This window comes from Lonchura striata, chromosome 4 (genome assembly GCF_050655825.1).
Source record: "Lonchura striata isolate lonStrDom1 chromosome 4, ASM5065582v1, whole genome shotgun sequence".
NCBI lineage: Eukaryota > Metazoa > Chordata > Aves > Passeriformes > Estrildidae > Lonchura > Lonchura striata.
The window spans coordinates 34,556,309-34,571,696 of record NC_140706.1 but is presented as its reverse complement, the minus strand read 5'-3'; the positions used below and the strand labels follow the sequence as shown (position 1 = coordinate 34,571,696).

Below are 15,388 nucleotides of genomic sequence, written 5' to 3'. Positions count from 1 at the left end.
ATAACTAATGAGAAAAAAATTCGGTGAACGTAATAATCTACACATTAGAAGCATATTAAGAAGATGTCGTTTGCGATGTTTAGGTGAATAGGCTATGAAGGCAGCATAAAAAAAGGAAACAATATCAGCTCAATAGAGAAAATATGGATTTGGAGATTTTGGTTACCAGGTTAACAATCTTGGTGATTTAAATAGCCACATCTACCTTTAAAATCTAAGATTTATTAATACCTTTTTTCTATCAAAACCTATGATATTTGAAATGAGAGGTTCAGTGGAAGAGGAAAAATATGTAAGAGCTTTCTAATTTCAAATGAATATATATAACTCTGATCACCCTCAAGGACTGCATCTTTTTATTCCAGTTTTCATTGACATAGGGCTTGAACTTGTTTCTTATTTGTACTGGGGACTTAAATGTTTGTGCATTCCTGGAGTTAGTGTTTTCTTTCCTCTCAATTGCAGCCAGATTTTGCACTATGAGGTTCATGAAATTTTTTGTTTATGAATGGCACGCCGGTGACACATTAAGGAGCAGCTGCTGAAGCAAGTGTAGATGTAATATACCCTACTGACTGCGGCAGAGCTGAGAAAACAGTCCAACCAGTAAATCCTGCAGAATCCAAGCACAGAAGAGTGACGTTATCCAATTTCCCATTTTACTATTTTATCTTTTGAATTATATGTGAGAGCAGAGTCTGTCACAAACTACCAGTGTTTTCCAGAGATCTCAGGACTTAAGAACTCAGCAGAAAACAAAACAAATACAGGAGCAATTATTAGAGCCAAGGGCACCAATGACCCCAAAAAAATGGTTTACTTTTCTTTAATTGCCTGTACTTTAAAGTAGTGCACATGGTGAAATCCATGTCTGCTAGAGATGTGGTAAAATCAGTAATCATCAGAAAGGACAAAATTTTTTCATTCACTTAATTTAATGAATGCCTACTCAACCATTTTATGAAGGAGTGAAAGTTTTCAGGCATATTGCAAAAGACTAAAAATATAATCCATACTTTAAAGGGGATATTTAAACAAAAAGGGCTCAAAAGGGACACCAGGCAAACATATTTTTGTTTTATATTTTTCTCAAAGATAATAACTATACATACATAATAACTTCACCATAGCTGACATTACCAATGTCTTTTAGTAATATAAGTGGAAGATAACAATACTACTAATAAAGATCCTTGAAATATATTCTCTATTTGAGTTTTGCTTTTTCTGAGGACACAATCTCTTAAAAGTGGGAATGTAAAGGTATGGGAGGCTGGGAGGACAGATATGTTACTATTCATAGAGTTAATTTCAGAAACTCAGGTACCTTATGGTTTGCTCTACAACAATAAAAGTGACATATGAATAATAAATACATTCAGAAGCTCGTTTCTTGTAATTATCTTAATAGCCTAGATTCAGAAGTATTCCCATCACATATCCAGGGATAAGGCACCAACAAGTTAAAACATACAGTGATCTTAATGTAAAAGACCTACCATTTGATGATTTAACTCCAGGATGAAGGCAAAACTTTAAATACAAAGGGCACTAGAAAATACTTCCTACATGGACAGAAAAGTGATTTGCTTTCAGTCAATTAAAAAATAATTACTATGTATCAACAGGGTAAAAATGAAAAAGATTGGTAGGCTTTATTGATGGTAGATAAAAGCATCTGGATTATTTGCAGCATTTACCATCTAATATAACAATGTCTCAGGAGGAGAGGCGTGACAAAGTTGCACACACTTAGGCAATACCAATAAATCCAGAGAATTCATATTGTCTTTTCATATGCTCAAACTTCTGAAGTGCTAATACAAATGTAAAAAAAACCAAAAAACTGCATACAGACCAGCAAGATTTCCAAGAAGTTAACACTTATTACAAACATATTCTTCTTATAAATCATTGAAATAAGTTGGAGCTGCTGCTCTTCTAAAAGCAAATACATGGTCAGAATGTAAGAGGAAATTTTTTTTCCAAGCTGAATCCTGCTTATGACCAGGATTTTATGGACAAAACTGCTTTATATACCAGAAAATACATGTAATAGTTTTGCCTACTGGCAGTTTGAGACTATTCATTGTTTCAACAAATACATGAGAGATGACTTAAAATGAGACTGAAATCTAATGCCAAGCCAAATATGGATCTTTTAAACTTCAAAAGTACATCTGAATTATCCATAGTGAAAAATTGGAAAGAAAAATGTTATTGTTTTCATGGCATTTTTAAAATAAAGGTTCTTTTCACTCCTGGAAAATAAGTTAACTAGAAACTTTGGGATATTGTCATCATGATTTGAGCAAACCTTCAATAACAATTCAAAATTGTTCAAATTAAAAAGCTGTTGAACGTTTCTTAAAGTTTTTAACATGCTGTCAACATCTGCAGAGTTGTATTTATGTGTCTTTTTACTCTGAACCACATCAGTGATATTCCTTTCTTCACAGTGAAAGATAAATTGTAATACATTCCACAGAGGGCAAAAGAATCATAAAGACCTTGTATGAGAAAGGGAATGATTTCTGGGATGGGGAAAAGTACAGAAAAACTTTTGGTAATATATTTTGCTACCTGAAGACCTTATATGGGTGGTCCAGACAGACACTTCTGTACAAGGATAGATACTGCTGTGCTATAACACCACCACATTATCTAAAATACGTACCTTATAGATGGAGTGTGAAAAGCTGAAGTACTTTCTAAATTGTAGAGTCCTTTTGATGGCCAGGACTGTAAATCAAGTGCCAAGACTTTTTACTCAATCTATGGCATGTCCATCCAACAGAGCCAAATAATTTCAGTAGTGTTTTTTTTTTTTTTTCTACTTAATTCCAGTCAATTAGATGATTTATTTAATAATTAATTCCACAATTTCAGATGTATTCTTAAGGTTTTCTGATGTTACTATATATTACTGAAGAACTTTCCATGGGCAGTTTTACCACAGTTAAAATAGTCTTTTATCAGTAATGATATGTGTCTGACTCTTCTTTGTTGGGCTTTTCCTTTATTTTTGACATATAAGAATTATTATGGATGTAATGATATTGGCATATAGTAAGGATTAGCAGAAAACCTATTTTAAAATTACAATTAAAATTTTTATATGCAGTTCTCAAATTTACTGCTGGATCTCAGAATGCTTAAAACCTCTTTCCTCTTCTCTGACACCTTTTATTATGTGTACATCAAAAATATTGTACCTTTATCTTCTCTTCCACTTTTAGAAAGGCAGTATTATATGAATACCATAGTCAGCTGATGCACAGTGACTGGTTTCCTAGGGCTCCCACAGCCAAATAGTAAATGTAATATAAATTTAAGATCATTTCACATCCTTGAAAATCCCTAAAAAAATATACCTGACAAACAAGCCTACCTTATATGTGTGACAGTCTTACCTTTGCCCCTTCAAATGCCCCCACAGCCAAGACTGAATTTAATTTAATGTGGATTGTATTTTAATCTTTCTAATACATCCATGAAAGTCATAAATTCAGTTTTATCGTTCTTTTCCAACCTGCTGTGAGTGCTATACCAGAGAATTAATGCTTCAAAAAATCTCAAGGGGTAATTTCTTCCTTCTTCATAAAAAGACACCACCTTCACACTGTTGCTATCAAGTCTTTTGGGATTTTGTGTGTCTTGACACTAGCAAACTCTGTGTAATATGCGATTAGGATGTAATAGTAAGAGACAAGCTGTGTTTCAGACTGATATGTCTCTATTTATTGTTCCCTGCCTTTCACTTCATGCCAATATTTGTTACTGCCTTATAGTACATACCCACATGGCCTCTCATTTCCTTTATTGTGCATATGGTGTGACACAGCTATCCTTTTTATTTAGAGTACTGTAAATTATTCTTAACTGCATTACAGATTCCAGAAGTGATTAATTTATATTAAAATGGATAATGTGCTGTGGGTAAACAGGGATTTTGTTCAGAATTCACCAAAACATTCATATATGTATATATATATATATATATATATATATATATATATATATATATGTTAAATATATAGATATGTATATGAGTGTATTTCAAAGCTTCTCTTTTTAGTTGTCAATGCAAATAATGTTTAGTTTCCAAGACTTTAAAATGCTGAAACATTTGGTTTTTGTTGCCTACGTGAAGCAGATTTGTGTAGCAGCCTGCTTATGTTAGAAAGCAGATCATAGATCATATTGAGTGCAACTAGCACTAATTGGCAAACTTGGCAGCTTGATCAGAAAGGCTAAAAACTAAGTGGGCAATGGAACTGACCTTCTTTTATGAGTTAACACCAAAGCACTCTGCTGAGCCAGTGCAGAGAAATCTGTTGACCCTATCACTTTTCTGCGTAGGGTTTTCTTCTCTGGGGCTGTCAATCCAATCTTTTTCAGTAGCAATAAAACTACTAATAAACAAGTGCAGAAACACATAGCAAAAGAGTAGAAATGTCTACATTCCCAGAATTACTTAGAAGGTGGGATTCTAAATATATGTATCTAAAATGTAAATGATAGAATGGTGTGGTATGGCAATATATTGCAATTGTCATGTATCTTCAGTGAACCTTTGTTGAGTAAAGTGTGTCCTGGGAGTTACATTTGGGAACGGCAAGATGGAGATAAGAGACATTTTCTTCAGAATTTTGTGTCATTTTTGAGGAGAAACTTCAGAGTATACTGAGTTGTAAAATAATGAATCAGTATCTTGATACTACTAAGCCTTCACAAGGCTTTTTCAAGCTCCTTAGGTGGGAAACGCACTAATTTAATACTGTATTACTCCACCTTACTAGGAAAAAGAGAGCTTCTGCCTCACAAAAGCCCACTGTTTGCAGCAGCTCTTTCCTAGTTATGGCACAGACATGATTCAGTGGAAAACTTTCACGGCTGTGTACATTATGTCTCAGTAACTATGTTTGTATCTTGTATTTTAGCACACAGAACTGAAGCTCATATTTTTATTTGGCATTTGGTTTGCAGATTCAGTTGTCCTTGAGTGCTTCCAGATCAGTCTTTTTAGCCTGTTATATTTATTCAATGGTTTTGCAGTACCTCTAGTGAAAACATGTAAATACATCTGTATTCCTAAATATCATAATACTTCATCTGTTCTTTACTCTCCATAGGCATTATTAGCCCTAGAATTGCTGTCTTTGTTGTTTGGGAAATCACCCTGGGAAGGCAATCTCTTCAGATGAGTGACAAGCCTTTATCACCTCCTCCACCCCCTACCACTTTCCTGGCTGCTTAAGGGACTCCAAAATTTCTGCTACAATGGATGGCAAATACCTTTGCAGCACGTGCACAGTGTCCTTGTTCAGAGAAGAAATACAGGTGAAATTTGGAGATATGGATCTGATGATTTTACTGTCTGAATACACTAATGATGTATTTCCCTGCACCCATGAATGAAAAGAGGAAAAAAATGAAAATAAAAATCTTTACTTTGTGGAAGTCAAACCCCAAATGTAAGAAAACATCATCTGAAAATTGTGGAGATTCAAGCCATCCATGTCCTTCTCAGACACAATCAGCAAAAATTCTTTTCCATCATAGAAGAAAAATACAGATGCAATAGCCATCAGCCAATGTGCTGTTTGCAGTCCTTTTACCAGCCATTACTCTTTAAAGTTTATTGGTTATAAATTCAGTTTTATCTAGGAAAATGTTTTGGTTTTGACTTCTGCTTTGGCTTTTTTTTTTTTTTCCTTTCCTAGTGAATGCAACTGAGCAATTTTAGTTCGTGATTTGCTAATTTATTTGTTCAGATTTATACACATAGTCTAAGTATTTTGAAGGCCTTTACTTGGGCCTGCAGTTTATGCTATCTTCTATCCTTTTTAAATTACATAATATTTACTGCTAATGATTTGTATGGCAGAACACAAAACTACCTCACCTCTGTATAAATTGCAATTCTATTAGACTACAACAGATAGGAATGTGGTCCAAAAAATTAATGTCAAACAGTATAACATGGTTGCTTCCTTGGGCTTAAAATGCTATATATTTTTAGAAGAGTAAGATTTTTCTGCACTAACCCTCCCTATTTCTGTGTTGCACTTCCTGTAAAATTCTTTGAGTTTCACTGGATATTACAGTCCAAGTAAACTTTGGTTCATTGACTTCAAAGCTACAAGGAAAGATTTTTTAGCAGAATTTGCTATTTTAACCATTACAGATCAATATTAGTCCACATATCCTGTATTATAATATCATCATATCTGAAATATGTACAAAAAGTAATCTGTACATAAACTGTATTTTCTGAATTGCAAAATTGGAAACATTGCACAAAACCACAGAGCAAGCCAGATATTTATACAACCTTTCCCTGTCTCAAAATCCTTTGACAGATGATTTTACAGGAAGCATTTTGGTCACACTTTAAAGGACCTGTGTCTGTCCATGGGAAATGTACAATATTGGAACTATTGTCTCATCTGTGAAGATGACATTTGGGATTTTTATTTGCCTCAAGGCATCTGTTGGACTTTTACAACATATTCTTTTCATTGGTGTCCCTAATCAAATATAAGTGCATATTGAAAAAAAAAGTTTTATTACATCAACATTGCCTCCTTTATTTAGAGTAGTTAATTTATATATTTAATCTGTCACTCTCTCATCTTTTTTGCTGCTCTGCAGAGTATGTTATTTTGAATTTCTGCATCTCTTGCTGGCCATAAAAACCTTCTTTGCACATCCTAGTGATCATAATGCTAAACTTTTTGATAGGTAATTAGTGATCAAAATTGTGGTTAGCATTTAAGTGTTCTTAGCTTATTGAGATAAAGAAAGAAAGAAAGAAAGAAAGAAAGAAAGAAAGAAAGAAAGAGAATGAAAGAGAGGAAAGAGATCAGATTGTGAGATGGAGAATAAAATAAAGAATCTTTAAATTAAAAATTAATATAGAATATAATTATATAATGAATATATATAATTACATATAACACAATAATATAATTAAATATTATTATACATTTTAATTATATTGAATTATAGGTCTAATATATTATTAATATATATTTGTATATATTTGGACCTCCATCCTTCTAAGGCTGTGGTGAAATGTAAATTTTAAGGAATTTAGAGATTTTAGAGAAGCTAAGATTTTAGTTAGAAATAAGCCTTACTAGAGTTAATTAAAATAATAATAATAAATGAGTAGGCCTTGATGAAGTAAGGAGTTAGTAGTTAACTAAAAATCGATTGCTTGTCAGCACAATGTTTAGTTAGCTGGGTTTATAATGAAGAATATAGAAACTGATAAATAGATTTTAGGAACATAAGACAATTGTGGGCCTCCTCTGTTCTGAAACCAATTGAAGACAAGGAATGGGAGTTCTACCAAGAGTTCATTTGTCATATTTGCATTGAAAAGGTAGAAAGGTGAGAACGAGGTCCTCATTTTGGGACCCCTCCCCATGAAAGGGACCACCAACCCATTTCAAGGAACAAACTACGCATGCTTAATAGCTTCTGGAGTAATTAGCATATGAAGTGGGGAATGAGATGTACCAAAAGTATGAATATGTATATGTATTTTGTGTATTAAATTCTTGTATGGCTAAAAAGACTCTGTAATCACCTGGAAGGTGCGGTGTGTATTTGAGAGCTATCCCACACACTGCCCGGCATCGAATAAACACACACTTTCTAACTTTAAACTGTTAGAGAGTTTTTGTCCGTCACACTTGGATATCGGTACTAGATCAATATTCATATCTTTTCAATAAATCATTGGTGCTGTTTGTGCCCATTTGCATGCTCTGTCTGGGATCTGTGTGGGTGGTGAATACATACATGGTGCACACAAGTGCTGTGTGTTTGTGCCTGCTGGGAGCACACCCCCAGTGCTGGTTGGACCAGGGACACAGAGGTGCTGCAGCTTCTCACCTCTGGAGTTGTAGAGTGAAGTGTGGTACATTTCTCTTCTGACTGAGTTGCAAATGATGCCAATGATGATGATGATAATAATAAGGATAGCAATAACAAATGTTGTAGAAGACAGGTTCTTCCCTTTGTGCTTAGTTCAGGAACTGGGATCCCAGCAGTCACTCTGACGTGTGTTTCAAACATACTGGTTTAAGATCTTTTGTGTTTAGGAAGAAGTATGATGAAGCCTGTGCTCTTCTTTCACTGCTATGAACACCAGTGAAACCTATCTTGATTAAAGATACCCCAGGTATATCTGTAAGGCAGCTAGACAACTGCTTTTGAAGAAGTACCCTAACTGCAGTAGCCTAGGGTATGTAAGTGGAGCAAATTTTTCAAGAAGCAATAGATTTATTGGATGTAGCTGGAATATGTAAGCCAGCCTTTGGACATATTTTGCTCCCTTGTCAAGCTGCAGCTTAGCAAATTTATTCAGGCTAATGCTTCCTGGTCAAACAGATTGAGCAATGAGATAGGGTGCCTTTGGGCAGCATCTATGCTGTCAGAGAGCTGAAATCTCTTGGATATCTCCCACCTTTCTGCTACCTGCCTAGCTCTGCAGTGGCACTTGCTGAGCTAAGCAAATAAAGGTGTGTGAAGGACCTGAGATAGTTGTCTTGTAGGACCTCTGAGGGCTTAGAATTCATAGCTCTTTTTAGAATGTGCCTCTGTTCTGTGTTTGCATACCCAGCTCTTTACTGTTGGACTACTATTGTTCTAGCATAAGCCCAAAAAATGGAGCACACTTCCAAAAAGTACTACAAGAATCATGCTGTACGTGTGACTGGGAATGTTATAGACATAGACTATATAGCTCACTGGAGACTTTTGTTTATATATTAAAAATGTTATTTTTCCCAATCCTAGCTGAACTTTAAGAAGTAACTTGCCTTTAAATTGCTCAATATTCAAGGAACAGTTTCACTTACTTTCTCCAGATAGTGAATATTGTAATATTTACCAGTTTTGATACAAAAAATTCAGAAAGTTAAACACTGCTTGTTATTTTTAAGACACCTTTTAATTTAATTGATACTCTACTTTCCACTGATCAAGCCAGTTTTTAGACACTGTTACATTCAAAACTGTTGGTCATAAAATATCATGATGAAGGATGATTAGTGTATCAATCCAGTGCCAAATTACCTCTAAAATTGAAAAGATTTCTAATATATTGAAAGTAGTTTTGGTCTACCAAGTGTGGTAGTGTTTACAGAAGGGTTAGTCTGATACATCAAGAATGCCTTCCTTTTCTTTTCAAAGCTCAGGAATTATACTTGTTTTACTGTTTGCCTGCTTGTCTATCAAAAATGTGTATTATAAATATAAAAATGTTTCTGTTTGTCCTTCTGCTTATTTTCCATGATTAGCTGAAGGTTTTGCTAAGAATAAATTCAATTAGTAGTATTTAAAATAAATAAAAATTTAAATTATTTTGCTGAATGTTTTTTACTCCCAAGTGAAAGAGTACTGATTGCTACATTTTTGGATATATGGAATTAAAGAAAATAGAATTTGAATGATTTTTAATTTTCTTATGCTTAGATTATATTGCATACTAAACAAAAAACATGGCTTTAGAGGCAGAGCATACTGTGAGCTTTGAGTGCACTGTTAGCTGGCACCGGTGAGTTAATTGAGAGGGTAGCAGTATGATAAATGGGATATGAGTAGCAACTCCAACAGGATTTGATCTGCAAAGAACTCTATCCTGTCTAATCAGAAGAGGAAGCTATCGGTCAGTTTTGAGTATGCTAGGAGACATGCAGTATTACACAATGATAAAAGAGCCCTCAGTCTGATGAAATCATGAGAGAGTCGTCTAAATTTTCCATTATATAGTTATATAGTTATTGCCCCATTATACAGTGAACTAAGCTTCCATTAGCAAGTCACTCCTATCCCATAGCAGGATTTAAAATTGTAAACAAAGTATGGTAAACCTGAAGCCTTGTAAAACATCTGTGGATTGATGGGGTGAATGCTGTTCTTCGATCTTGTCTTTGTGTGTATTTTCAGAACTCAGCCAGGTAATCCAATTTCTATGTAAGGAAGAAGGGAATTCAGTAAAATTAATAAGACAAATGGACATTATCACTTCTCCAGATAGTTACATCTTTATAAGGCCCTTTCAGACTACAAAGGTATTTTGAGTTTTGCTACATGAAACATAAATAAAACAGCTGATTTCAATGTTGTTATCAAAATTCTACTGATAAAAATACATATATATGTATATGAATTGTGTTAAAATAATATTTTCTTCTATGTTCTTGTAGAATATCTTAAGGATAAATGAAACTAGCAGCAATCAAATACTCCCTGAATGCCTAAGCAGATTGCAAGTATTTGCAAGGTGTTGCATTGCAGTATATCCTAGGAACACAGTAATGTTCTCATGGAATTTTGATGAAGGTTATGCTATTGTTCTTCAAAATTCTTTATGTACCTGTCTTGAAGAAATGCTAAAAAAGTCAAGCTTAGCATCTTACCTTTTCTGCTTTGATTGAAATTTCCTACTGAATTTGATCTTTTGCATTTCTAATAGAATCATGATGGTCATTAATAACTTCACATTTTTTCAAAACTGTCACCACACAGAGAGGTTAATTACCCTCGGTGAAAATGAAAAGGCATAAAAAGAACAAGGTTGCCAACAAGGCTGAATCTAAAAAAAGACTGACAGGACACCTTTGTTAAAACTTCACAACTCCACAATATATGTTCTATAAAATTTTAATGTAAATACATATACTTTAGATAGAGATTTAAATGCAATCTAATGAAGATTCTTTAGGACATGCATATCAGATGCTCAGCAGAGTATCAGAGGCTAAAAATTAATGACACTGACTGGACTGAAAGAGAGGTGAGAAGGACAGGTGAGGGTAAGTTTTATTTTTATCTTGCCTGACTTTGTCTTTAAACAATATCAGTTGCTTTCTCTTTTATTTTTTAGTATTGTTAATTCTCCATCTATGTGTAATTTATTTTTTCTGACTTCTTTTTCTCTATTTACAGTATCTCTTAACTTGGCCAGCATCTCCAATAAAAATAACAAAAAACAGCATCCCATCTTATGGTTTAAAAAAATCTATTAATCTTTCTAAAGCTATACAATTTTCCTAACATAATAACCATTACCAGTGGCAATGCATAGTCTCTTCTTGCTAGCCCCCAGCCATGAGGTAGGATGGTCTTGAATAACCTCTTAGAAGTGCCCACAGCCACACACACAGTTACTGCAAAAAGTAACTCTGTCCTGGGCAAAACAGCACACAGGACTTGTTATGCATCTTGTTAAATTCCTTTGTTCTTGAATTGCAGCTAAAAGAATCATGTTCATACTATAAATAAATTTATAAGCTCTATGCAGCCAAAGGCTTTAAATCAGTCCATTTAATTCCACAAATTTATTAAAAAATATGGCACTTAAGAAATATAATTCAAATATTTTTTAACATATTTGAGTTTAGATGTTGCTTTCAAACAACACATGACAAATCCCTTCACTAATGTTAGAACTTCAGGGCATATATTATTTTCAACCATAGGAGTTAGAGATTTAAGTTGAAATTTTGACTTAATTGTAATTGACATCAGGATTCCCAGTAATGTCAGCAGAAGCAGATTTTTACCCTTATTTCAGAAGAAAAATTCATTTTTCCTATTATATTAAGAATAAACAACTGTTATTTAAAATACTGTATCCTTGGAAGCTCATGAGGGAGGAACAGGTTAAAGCATATATATAATAACTGTGGCTCTGCACCTTTTTTCAATTTTAAGTTTATTGATTTGAAGTACGCAAGGCCAGAAGGCATCGTTGCGTCAGCTAGTCTGTTGTATTATATATCACAGGCCATTACATTTCAGACAACCTCCACTGAACTTGATAATCTTCATTTGGATATGGATCATTGGCTAATACTTGTCTTCCAAGAAATATAATCTTCACTAAAAGACACTAGAAGACAGAGAATCTATCACTTTGTTGCTTGTTACCAAGGTTAATAATACTATTAAAATGTATTGTGCTTTACTTCTAATTTCAATTTTTCTCACTTCAGCATTGATTCTTGTTATGCCTTTCTGTTCCAGGCTAAGAAGCCCTATAATAGCTACATTTTTCCCCATAAATATTGGTAACTCCCTTCTTTTCTGTAGGTACTCAGCATCTTCATCTGAAGCTGTGACAAATGCATATCTGCCAAAATCAGCCCAAAATACTGTTGTGCAAATCTGCTTTTCTTTGTCTTTTCAGCAGATTACTTGTTCACAGCAGATTTTTGAAAAGCCTGTAACTATTTTTTTATGTCTTTTTAAGTTGTGTTAGCTTGTAATAGGCCCATGATGATAAAACATTCTCCAATCTCTTCCCCTGTCCCCTTAAAATCTGACATATTCATTCCTCATTCTCTAATTCCAGTGTGGTGTTTTCAGTTGCTCTTCCAGAATCTTATACATTTCCATTACAGAGAGAGTAGAAGAATGATCTCTAAGTAAGAACATAACTTGATTTTGAAAGTAACTGTTGTATATTATTAAAGTTTCTTGAACCAGTAATGTTAGTGCCTTGAAACTACCCTTATAAATAATCAATCAAAGAAGGGATATACAAACTCTTTCAGCAGGTACTTACAGCTACTGAGGTTTTTTATCTGAAAGTCTGATTATATCAGTTTTAGAGGTAAAAAACTCTGTTCCATAGCAGAACACCTTCAACACTTTACTGTAGAGGATAGATTACTCAGTCTGAAGCAAAAAAGGCATCTATAGTTATTAACTATTCATGCATAACATTTGTTAAAGTTTTCTCAATATGTTCCATTTTACATGATTTTTATTTTTTCATCTCTGCTGATACCTAGTTTTTTTAGTTTTTTCATATATTTGTAGCTTTGTAGATTTTTAATATATAGTTGTATAGTTTCTAGTACCTTTCCTGTTCTTTCTCACATTTTAGAACAATAAACTAACCCTTTCTAACACTTTCTGCTTAGTCTTATTCTCAAGAAGAGAATTTCTAACAAAGACATTTTGTTTTTCACCAGAATTTGAAAGACATAACAAGACATAGGACAAAAAAGCCCTTGGACTAGCTCCAAAGGACTGACCCAGCGGTGTGTTGCTGGGGCAACTGATCTCTTATTGGATGTACCTGCTAGATATACAAATTAATTTACCTTATAAAAACTGTAGAAATCCTGTATCATGTGTGTGCATAGCTCTATTTGTGCATCTAAAATATTTCATTAAATAATTGCTTTTTATCTTACCACCCAATATTGTTTGGAAAGCTTTTGTCTTTTCATTCTAGGCAGCACTGCAAAGATCAGTGGTTGAAGAGTCAAAATAGACAATTAAAATCTGTAAACAACTTTTAAGAGTTTTCACACATGGTGAGAATAGAAAAAAAAAAAATCAAGAAAATATTCTACTCATCTGGTATTTTTCTATACAGTTATATTTTTTCTACATCCCTATGCCCATTTTACTTTGGGCTTACTTGAGAGGTCAGGCCTGAGGACCATACCCCATGTGTGTTTTCCTCTAGTCTGGCTTCTCAGCTAGGACATTCTCTGTGCTTGAGAGAAAAAGCGATTTGCCTTGGCAGAGAAATTCATGTTTATGCTGAACAGCTACAGACAGCTTGGCTAAACTAAACTGCCCAGCTTTGAGAGCTTGAGGTATAGATCAAGGATCCATGTTCATAAGAGCAGTAAAGATGTAACTAAGAAATTAACCATGAAGCAGGGCAGCAAAATTCTGGGAGTCATAGGTAGCATTGCATTAATTGAAGCTGTCTGTACCTAGGAGTATGGAAAGCCAGATGTATTTTACTGTGAAGCTTTAAGAGTTTATCTAAAATAGTGGGCTAATTAATTCTGAAAGTTAATTGTTGGCTAAAGCTTTGCAAAACAGAGCCTCAGATATTGTGGGTACTCCAAGTCTTAAAAGTCCAGAAACAGTAGCAGAAATACCTATCAGTTATTAATTACTCTTTTATAATAACTTCACTTGAAAATTGAATTTATCTAGTTATTATAAATCCAATCAAAAATGTCTTGGAGGAAGCAAAAATTTTAAATACCAAGATAAACTTCCTTTTCAATAGCTGCTATATAATTATATTGATTCAAAACAAGTGAAATAGGGTAAACAAAGTTATCAAATATTGTGGAACTGTTTAACAATTACTGTTCTATATAGTCAACCTATAAGAGTCAAAATTTGATATTGTTCCACACTGCTGACAAGGCTGTATGCAGTTTTCCTCTCTCTGTCAGTGTCTTTTCCAGTTAGTTTGCCCACACTCAATTCAAGTACCATTACTTCAATTCCAAGTGCAGTGGAAATAATTTTTAAATTACAGGGCATGAAGACAGAAAATTCTTGCCTGTGTTAACTTTCTGTAGAGGTGTTCTAATATTTTTTTCACCCACTGCAACATAAAACTTATTTTATCAGGAATTTCCAATATTTTCCATACTAAATCATATGAGATTTTTTAAAATTTTTCAATTTATTTTCTCTTCTTGATTTCATTATGTGAATGTGATAACAGAATCAATTCTTACATTGGAGAAGTCTTGCTAAAAAAAATGTTTATTCCCTTATGTGATAGTATAGCAAACAGGTGGAGAGTCAGCTTCTGGTGACAGTGCAGGTCTGCATGAGCCTTGAACAAACATTCATTGAATTTCATTAGGAAAAGGGTGACATAAATCAATTGGGAAGGGATCTACCTTATAAGTCCAGCATCACATTCAAATGTTTAGAGGTACTGTAGTATTCTCTTTAACCTGTAGTCCTGATGCTGTAGAAGGATACTCCTGACATTAGGTCTCTTCAATTCCACTTGTATTTTCTACTGTCACTGTTCTGTCTGCTGCCCTACTTACTGCACAGCTGGAGCTCTGATTGGAAATGAGATTTTTATTTGAATTCTTCACATGATATCTCCTTTTACATCTTTAGTTTTAATGCCTAAAATAAAAAGAAGCATTACAAATTAATTTGCTGAGGAAATATATCCTGCAGGAGAGACAAATAAATTAAAATATTCAGAACTAGTATTTCTCATTTTGGTATAAAGTGACAGAAATTATTAATCTGCCCATCATGAACATGATATGGTTCATTGACCTCAAAATATTTTTCAAAAATAAGAACAATTGTCAGTAGGACACACCATATATGAAATCTGATGAGTGACATGTACTACCCAGCAAAGTAAACTTAGAATGACAGTAGCAATAGTTTTGAGAGCCAAGGCTAAATTAAGAGGCATTTAAACTTGACTAAATAAATAGAGAACAGAGAGATACAGAAGAACTTGATAATTCCCTTCCACTAATTATTTGTTACTAACTGAATATTTTCCAACAAACCTCATTAATCAATAAGTAGTGTCTCACAACAAACACAATGGTCAATA

General features: G+C 33.8%; 1 long non-coding RNA gene across 1 annotated transcript in view; it reads left to right on the top strand.

Annotated features, from left to right (window-relative positions):
* The window catches only part of LOC116183617 (uncharacterized), a 131,276-nt gene extending 116,122 nt beyond the window's left edge, over positions 1 to 15,154 (top strand). The window contains exon 4 of the long non-coding RNA XR_014954775.1: positions 5,136 to 15,154. This is a non-coding gene — a long non-coding RNA (uncharacterized LOC116183617). The remainder of the gene's footprint in view (positions 1 to 5,135) is intronic.
* The last annotated feature ends 234 nt before the right edge of the window (positions 15,155 to 15,388 follow it).